Consider the following 9,342-nt stretch of genomic DNA (forward strand, 5'->3'; position numbering starts at 1 on the left):
CCTGAACACGTAATGCATACTTATTTATTTTTTGGTTGTCAATGCATATTTATATCTTAAGAGTGATGCACATTTAAATTCCTGGGAGAAATTGGTCAGGTGTGGGGCTTGAACTCACAGCCTGGGTACTGTTCCTGAGCTTCTGTGTGCAAGGCTAGCACTCTACCACTTTGAGTCACAGCACTGCTTCCAGTTTTCTGGTGGTTAATTGGAGATAAGCCTCATGGACTTTTCTTCCCGGGCTCATGATTTTTTTTCTTATATTTTCTTTAACAATATAAGATGGGGCCAGGAGTATGGCCAAGTGGTAGAGTGCTTGCCTAGCATGCACAAAGCCCTGGGTTCGATTCCTTGGTTCACATACACAGAAAAAAACTGGAAGTGGTGCTGTGGCTCAAGTGACACAGTGCTAGCCTTGAGAAAGCTCAAGGAGAATACCCATGCCCTGAATTCAAGACCCAGGACTGACAAAAAACAAAACAGAACAAAACAATACAACAACCCCAAACCCCCAATATAAGATGGTCTTACCAGGCTACTCAGCTTTATTATCTTTATATTTATTTTAGCCTTTAAAGCACTATATTATATATGGAATATATAGTGCATGTTATAATTAGATCATATACTTTATTATATTTATATTATAAAACATAAATTGTATAACAGAATCATTTGTATGTGATAAATGCAATTTTATTAACATTTTATATTAAAATAATTTCATTACTTTTAATATAGATATGATATAGAACATTATACATTATATCTATAGACTAAATTCCTATGTAATGCATACCACAGATCATATAATATACACTATGTGTTATACTGCATATATTATATACATTATACATTATATTCTATAAATCATGCATGATGTATTATATGTTATTTACCAGGTATGAATATAAATGCTAGCCATTGGGGCTTAGCATGTTGAATTTTCAAGGAAGAGTCAGGACAAGATGGCAGATTAGAAGCACCAACACTTTTGTCTCTATGAATGAGAAGAATCAGTAAACACAGGAAAGAAAATGGAGCTCCTTTTCACCAAGATGGCACTGAACATGAAGAAGGGAGCTCCTGGCCCTTCTAAAGCTGAAGCCAAGGAAAAGGCAAGAAGGCAAGAAGACAGTGCTGAAAGGTGTCGAAGCCACAAAAAAAAGATACCCAATTCACCCCCTTTCAGGCTGCTGGGGAGACAGCGCAAATATCCCTGGAAGAGTGCTCTGAGGAAAATAATTGTATGCAACTATCAGGTGATCTTGAACACTGAGTCATCCGTGAAGACGATAGAAAACAATAACACATTTGTGTTCACTGTGGATGTCATGGCCAACAAGCATCAAATCAAGCAGGCTGTGGGATGCTTTGTGACATTGATGTGGCTAAGGTCAATACCCTGATCAGATCTGACAGAGAGAAGAAGGCATATGTGCGACTGGTTCCTGATTATGATGCTTTAGATGTTGCCAACAAAATTGAAATCATCTAAACTACATCCAGCTGGCTAATTATAAATGTACAACTTTTTCCCACTTAAAAAAGAAAGAAAGAAAGAAAAGAAAATGGAGCTGTGGTTCAAGTGGTAAACACTAGCCTTCAGCAGAAAAGCTCAGGGACAGAGCCCAGGCTCTGAGTTTAAGCCCAGGGCCAGCTCAAAAACAAAAATGAATAAACAAACAAACCAAAAAGGGAAACAGGAAAGACTATTCTGTGGAGAAAGAAAGAGAGGAAAACCAGTGGGAATCACAAAAGAGGAAGACAGCAGAAAAGCATATATAGAGAAAATTAAAAAAATATACAGATACCCTGTTTTCATCAAAAGAAATGTAATCAATTATATTAGATATAGATATAGGTAGGATATAGATTAATCAATAACAAATGTATACAATCCTCTCTTATTATGTAGCATTGCATATCATGCATTGTATATTATTATTAGTAGTAGTAGTATTTTTAGCCTTAAGAGGATGTCCAAAGGTCTTGACTTCAACAAGTCAGTGTATGAGAAGAAAGCATCGCTTCCCATGCCACCCCTTCCAGTTTTTTCTTCCATCTCTGCCAACTCTATGGAATCCCCTCAGGTTACCTCGTTCCATTTTCACATTTGTACCTTGGCAATTATGACTGCTTCCATTTATCCTCCCTAGTTCCATTTATTTGCCTAACCTTGACCTCCCCCGCCCTGACAAAACATGTTTCAGCTTCTTGCTATTCCTTTTGTCAGGAGGCTGCTCAGGAAATCTGTGGATCATGTTTTGAAGGCAGCTGGGGAAAAAAGTTTGTAAGATTCTTATCGCCAATGAACTACCAAAAGCAGGAAGTGGAGGTGTGGCTCAATTGGTAGCCTTGAGTGAAAAAGCTCAGGGATAGCACCCAGACCCCAAGTTTAAGCTCCAGGACTGGCATAAGAAAAATGAAGCTTGTTTTAGTTTTACACCTGCATTCAGCTATCTAAATGAGTGCTATCTGGGGCTAATTAGCAACAATTTCAGTGTGTATTAACTAAAGTTTTGCTTCTTTTTACTTCACTGTTTTCCACTTCATATATAGGGAAACGTCAGGTTAAATAGGAAAATGGTATTGTTCCCATCTAAACAAAAAGTGGAGTGAACTCTGTCCTTATGATAGGTTATATAGGTGATAGAATGAATGAACAGAATTTTACTCATATATATCTTTTTTTCTTTTTTTGCTGGACCTAAGGCTTGCTTTCAGGACCTGGATGCACTCCTTGTGTTATTTTACTCAAGCCTAGAGACCTACCACTTGAGACACAGCTCTATTTTCAGAGCTTTGGTGGTTAATTGGAGAGAAGAGTCTCATAGATTTTCTTGTTTGGGCTAGGTTTGAATTTCAGTCCTTAGATCTCAGCCTCTGGAGAAGCTAGGATTACAGCATGAGCTCCTGGCACTCAGCTTAGATTGGTTCTAAAGTTTGAGAATTTGAGCCACTCAGTTCCTCTGTGAGCTTCAGATATCTCAAGGCCAAACTGAGTGCAATATATTTATAACTCCAATGTCATTCAATGATTATATAAAATTGTATTATGAACAATTCCCGTGATAGTTCACTCTCAATGGACCATTCTATTGCTGTAGACAACTAGCTTCTTTTTTTTATTTGTGCCAGCACTCAGGGGCTGGGCTCTGTCCAAGTAGGCCTTCTACCACTTGTGCCACAGCTCCACTTCCAGCTTCTCAGTGGTTATTTGGAGATAAGAATATCATGGAATTTCCTGTCCAGGCTGGGTTTGAACTGCAGTACTGCAATCTCACCCTTCTGAATAACTAGAATTATAGATGTGAGCCACCAGTGCCTGGCAATAACTAGCTTTTCCATGTGCATTCATTCCAGGTGCTGGTGGTTTACACCTGTAATCCTAGCTACTCAGGAGGCTGAGATTTGAGTATCTTGATTTAAGGTCAGCTTGGGCAGAAAAATCCATGAGACTTTTATCTCTAATTAATGAGCAAAAAACCAGAAGTGGAGTTGTGGCTGAAGTGATTAAGTCCTTGCTTTGATCAAGAAAGACAAGTCAGAAGAAGGAAGATGGTGCCGAGACAATAGGGACACTGCCTAGCTCTCTCGCACAAAAAGAGTGAACCAGGGAGTCCCTCGAGCCAACTACCTTAAGAAATCCACAACAACAAACTCAAAAAGCAACGGAGAAGGACTCAAATGGGAAAAGAAATCCAGAGAAAGCTTACATCCAACTTTCTCAAAGAATTCGGAACGCGAGGACCCGTCCCCCACCTCTCGCCGCCAGATCCAACCGGCAAAAGCCGCGGAAAGCCGCGAAAAGTGGCAGCTGGTGCCGGCTCTAAGCCGCGAAAAGTGGCTGCGGGTGCCGGCTCCACGCTGGAAAAGCGGCGGCAGGTGCATGCTCCAAGCCAAGAAAAGCGGCGGCAGTGGAGTGCGCCAGGCCGGGAGCCCAAGCACTTGGGCAATCACTCTACCACTAGGCCAAACTCCTGACCCATTATGGCCTTCTTGAATGTCGCAATATTATTAATATACAGATTCTGTTTTTTCTTATCACAGAGATCTTTCAGTAAAGCCTCCAGTTCATTTTCATCTGTGTATCCATTGTGATCCTGCTTAGAGAATTGGTTATAGAAGTCAAAAGCCTTGTTGAGCTGCCTCACACATATTTTGACTCCCTGAAATTTAAGAAAATCCTCTTATAATGGTAGAAACCTGGCCATGTCAGTCAGTTCTAACTTCCCATCATCATTTGAACCAGTTCTAGCATTAGCTCTGTGTACTCAGCTAGTTCTATGTCAGCAACTGTTTGCTTTTTGTAGCGGGTTCTTCGGAAAGCTCTTCATCTCCTCAGTTTCTATGACGAATCCAAGTCTTCATTAATTTCTCATAGGACTTCAGTTGCTGGCACTGGAAGAGCAACAGGAAATTCTCTTCTGTGGGTAACACATGAACCCTCTCCACAATTCCTGTTTTATCATATTGATCCACACAAGTTTTCACCTCCATAGCCATTCAGAAAAGTTTCCTCCTCAGGTGATAATTCCAATCCAGCCTTCTTCAGTGCCTGCAAGAGCTCCTGGATCAAGTTGTGTAGTTGTTTTCTGTCCAGGAAAACACTTCTGTCAGCATCAAAGTGGAGTCAGATGTTGAAAAACTGTGAGGTTGTGATGAGGGGTTATGGCAAGGGAGGTTTTGCCATTGCACGAAAGTACTGTGTGTGTGTGTATGTGTGTGTATAAGTGTTTCCATGTGAGAAGGTCAGGGTGAAGGTCTCAACTTAACACATCTGTGTAGATGTGCAATAAATTTTAATCCAAGTTACTCCTTCCACTGACCTCACCTACTCATTTTTCCATATATTTTTATTGTAATTAATAGAAGCATTACATTATATTCACCAGATAGAAGGTGAATTACTTCAAAAACTTTGATACCCTTTCTCATGTCTTGGTCCCTGTTTCCCTCCCTCTACCCCTGCCCCTCATCTTTTTTCTCCCCTTCCCTATCCTATTTCAAATAGCCAAATAAGCATATATACAATATATCAGATAACAAGGTGAAATACTGTAACAATATGAAATAACCAAGGGACATAGTACATCAAGGAAAACAATCACTTCTTATATACCACCTACTCATTTATAATAGACACCTTAATATCCACACCTCATGTTTTCATGCATAAATATTTAGTATTATTACTATACTCACTCGCTGCTCCCTTTTTTTCTTTTGTTCCATCCCTTCCTGCTAGCTCCCCATTCAAGGTACCGATATTCAAGACATTTCTTTGGCTAAATTATCCCGGAAGTGTTCAGAGGGTTTACAACATGGAATTGCATTGCTGCATGTTCTAACAATTGGCCTTTCATGTGGTCCTGTCACGTATGCACAGAATGGACAAGCTTTGCTTAGGAAGAGCCTAAAACTAGTGTTTAGGACACTTCTCCCCTTCATTGATGCTGCTAAGTCCACTGAGATTTGGATGCTTCGGACCAATTTTTGTAATTGTGTGAGCTCTGTGAATTGAGAGTCCAAGACCCTAGGAGAGACCATTATCAGACAGCTCCATAAATATGTCCAAGCCTGTGTCCTGCCTCTTGATTTTCTCCTGTGTCTCCATATTCATAATGGATTATGAGGAGTAGGCAGATTGCATTAGACTGCAGGCTTGGGGAGACCTTTTGATCTGTACTTGATAGTCATGACCCAAGAGAGAAGCACCTCTACCCAGTAAGTGGAGAGCACCACTGCACTGACCATGCCAGCATGCTTTCTCTAACTTTCCTGGTGACTGAGAGGTGCCCTTTCTTTGGGAGAAACACAGCCTTGTATCCTTAACTAGCGAGTGGGACAATTGTAAGTACTTCACCATTTTGATGATAAGTAATGGGAAATGTGAAGGTTATATCTTCTCTGGGGGCAGGTTACAGAGTGAAGAGTTAAGATCTGAGTTAAGATATATTTCGGTGTTTTGGTTGTGGTGTAGTCTGCAAAGGTATGTTATAGAATAGGGCTGAACACACCGTTCGTAGGTAGATTGTGTAAAAATGGTGAAAAAACATGAAAAGGGACTTCTGAATCTCTCTTCCTGTCATTTTTTGACACAGAATATGCAATTTTGGAAATGATGCCTTTGTAAAGATCTTAGAAAGCAGCCAATGGAAGCCTGAATGTTTCTAACATCTAAGAAGAAGATATTGATTTGTTTTCTTGGAAGAAAGGACCATCACTTTGAATTTACTGTAGAGAAGGCAATAGGCCAGACAGATGGCAGAACAGAAGGAATACAGCCACTAGATATAGAGTACCGTTGTCCACGTCCCTGGAAACATTTGCTAAGATATATATTTCTAAAATCCTGGAATTAACACACAGAGAGGCACCTATCAGGTCTTGATTTATTAGACAAATGCAAAAAGTTAAAAAATGGAAACAAGAGGATTATCTTGTGATTGTTGTTCTTAATTAACTATGTTATTTCTCTTACCTTTTTTTCCTGCCTTTATGGTTAATCTCATATTGTTACTGTTTCTGACTCTGTTACCTAGTATATTATATATATGTTTATTTGTTTATTTGAAATACTAAAGGGAAGGGGAGAAAATGAAATAATTGGGAAGGGGTAGGGGAGGGAATCGGGGACAAAAACATGAGCAGGGGACTCAATGTGTGAGAAGTAATACACCTACAACCTGCCAAATGTAACTGTAACCCCTCTATACATTATACCAACAATAAAAAAGTACAAAAAAATCTATATTTTACTCCCAGTGCTGGGAGTAAAGAATACCTGTTCTTTTAGCTACACAGAAGACTACGTTCTGAGGATAGAGATTCAAAGCCAGTCTGAGCAGCAAAATCTGTGAGACTCTAATCTCACAAAAAGTGAATTTGTGACTCAAGTGGAGGAATGTTACCGTTGGGCATGAAAAACTCAGCGATATTGCCCAGGTCTAGATTTTGGTTCCCAGGACTGGCACGCATGTATGCATGTATGCATGCACACATGCACACACACACACGCACACACACACACACACACACACACAGCATACACACACACACGCATACACACACACATACACAACAGAAAGAAAACCAAAATAGAAATTAGAAAGTCCAGCAATGATAAATCCCCAGGGAGATTTTTATTTTCTAAAGTTGAACTATGTCAAATTAGATTTAGAACAGTCAGGCCTCTATATTTTACAAAGCCTTTGTAAATACCATATGTCTAGAATTTTTTCTCATTCACTACTCACTACTTTACTATTTCCTTATGATAAAATAAAGCTTGTATGAGTTTATAGGTTGGATAAAAAGAAATTTCCTCAAAAGGTGATTGCTCTGGATTATCTTTTTTTTGGTCATGGGGCTTGAACTCTGGGTCTAGGCACTGTTTCTTGGCTCTTCAGCTCAAGATTACCACCATACCCCTGGGCCTGGGTGCTGTTCCTGAGCTCTTCAGTTCAAGGCTATTGTCTTTCCCCTGGAGCCACAGTGCCACTTCGTGCTTTCTAGTGGTTAATTGGAGATAGAGTCTCATCTTCTTTAGTGCCAGGGCATTCTTTGAACCGTGATCCTCAGATCTCAGCCTCCTGAGTAGCTAGGATTGCAGGCATGAGCCACCACTTTCAGCTTATGGATTTTTTTAAAAAGAAGAGTCAGTAAAGGGCCAGGAGTTTGGTCTAGTGATAGAGTGATTGCATAGCATGCATGAAGATCAGGATTGGAGTCCTCAGTACCACATACTTAGGAAAAGATAGAAGTGGTGCTGTTGCTCAAGTGGTAGAGCTCTAGCCTTGAGAAAGCCAAGGACAGTACTCACGCTCTGAGTTCAAGGGCCAGCACTGGTAAAGAAAAAGTATATTGTAATATTCTACCATAGTTTAGAATGAATACATAAAATGGAGTAAATGAAAGAGAAGAAATCAAGGATGATTTGTGTTGTGGCAACTAACAATATGATCGATGGGATATAGTCATGAACAATGAATACTTAAATTCAAAATGATTGAAGAATTCTGAGTTCTTCATTAATTATTGCTTTCATTATACATCAAGGTGTCTAATAAACATTAGGCTGAAGAATGAAACTCGCATCTCAGAATTTTATCTCTTGGGACTCTGAGATGACCCTGAGCTACAACCCACACTGTTTGGGCTGTTCCTGTCCATGTATCTGATCACAGTGCTCGGAAATCTGCTCATCATCCTGGCCGTCACTACTGACCCCCACCTCCACACTCCCATGTACTTCTTCCTCTCCATTTTGTCTTGGTCTGACATCTGCTTCACCTCCACCACTGTCCCCAAGATGCTGGTGGACATCCAGACTCACAGCAGAGCCATCTCCTTTGTGGGCTGCCTCACCCAGATGTCTGTTTTTCTCATTTTTGGCTGCATGGATGTTATGCTTCTGACTGCGATGGCCTATGACCGCTTTGTGGCCATCTGTCACTCTCTGAATTACCCTCTCATCATGAACCCTCATCTCTGTGTCCCTTGGTTCTGCTGTCACTTTTTGCCAGCTTCTTGGAAGGAGAGGTCCATGTGTGGATGGCATTACAGAGGACCGATTTCAAGGAATTGGAAATCCCAAGTTTCTTCTGTGACCCCTTTCAAGTCCTGGGTGTTTCCTGTAAGGTCACATTCACAAATGATTTTTTTAAATACATTTTTGGTATCATATACAGTTTCCTTCCTACCTTAGGGATCCTTTTCTCTTACTACAAGATCATTTCTTCAATGCTGAGAATGTCCTCTTCAAGAGGGAAGTCCAAAGCCTTCTCCACATGTGGCTCTCACCTGTCCGTGGTCTGCTTATTCTTTGGGACAGCATTGGGTGTCTACTTTGAGTCAGCTGTGTCACATTCTCCCAGGGGCAGCGCTGTGTCCTCAGTAATGTACACAGTGGTCACTCCTCTCCTGAACCCCTTCATCTACAGCCTGAGGAACAGGGAACTCAAAAGAGCCCTGAGCAGGTTGTACAAACCAGGAGTTGACTAGGAGATCTATGAATATTGTGGTTTTACAGAAGCAAGAACTTTTAGCCTGTAGACCTATAAGTCCTTTCTATCTGCACATATTGTTTGTTTGGATTCATTTGTACAGTTCTTGACCAAGTAGCACCGGAAGAAGATTGGAGCCAAGTCAATGGGCATTTATGAAGGAGGAGCTCATTTTTTTAATGTACGAAATTTTAGTTTGTAAAGATGATGAGTGTCTAGAAGGTCAGTCTACAAACTGAATTTTACAGTTGTTGAGATGTAAAGTTTTTATTATATAAATTTTCTTTATATATTCCTGTCTACTTTTCTTTTCTTTTATTTTTTTGGTTTT

General features: G+C 40.3%; 3 pseudogenes; 2 read left to right on the forward strand and 1 right to left on the reverse strand.

The window, feature by feature from the left end:
* The first annotated feature begins 1,058 nt into the window (after positions 1-1,058).
* On the forward strand, positions 1,059-1,409 carry LOC150068292 (large ribosomal subunit protein uL23 pseudogene; annotated as a pseudogene).
* Positions 1,410-3,959: 2,550 nt separating this feature from the next.
* On the reverse strand, positions 3,960-4,696 carry LOC150068293 (calbindin pseudogene; annotated as a pseudogene).
* Positions 4,697-5,701: 1,005 nt separating this feature from the next.
* Positions 5,702-9,009, forward strand: LOC150068294 (olfactory receptor 7E178-like; annotated as a pseudogene).
* Positions 9,010-9,342: the final 333 nt, after the last annotated feature.

Source organism: Megascapheus bottae, chromosome 1, assembly GCF_031878675.1.
Source record: "Megascapheus bottae isolate mThoBot1 chromosome 1, mThoBot2.hap1, whole genome shotgun sequence".
NCBI lineage: Eukaryota > Metazoa > Chordata > Mammalia > Rodentia > Geomyidae > Megascapheus > Megascapheus bottae.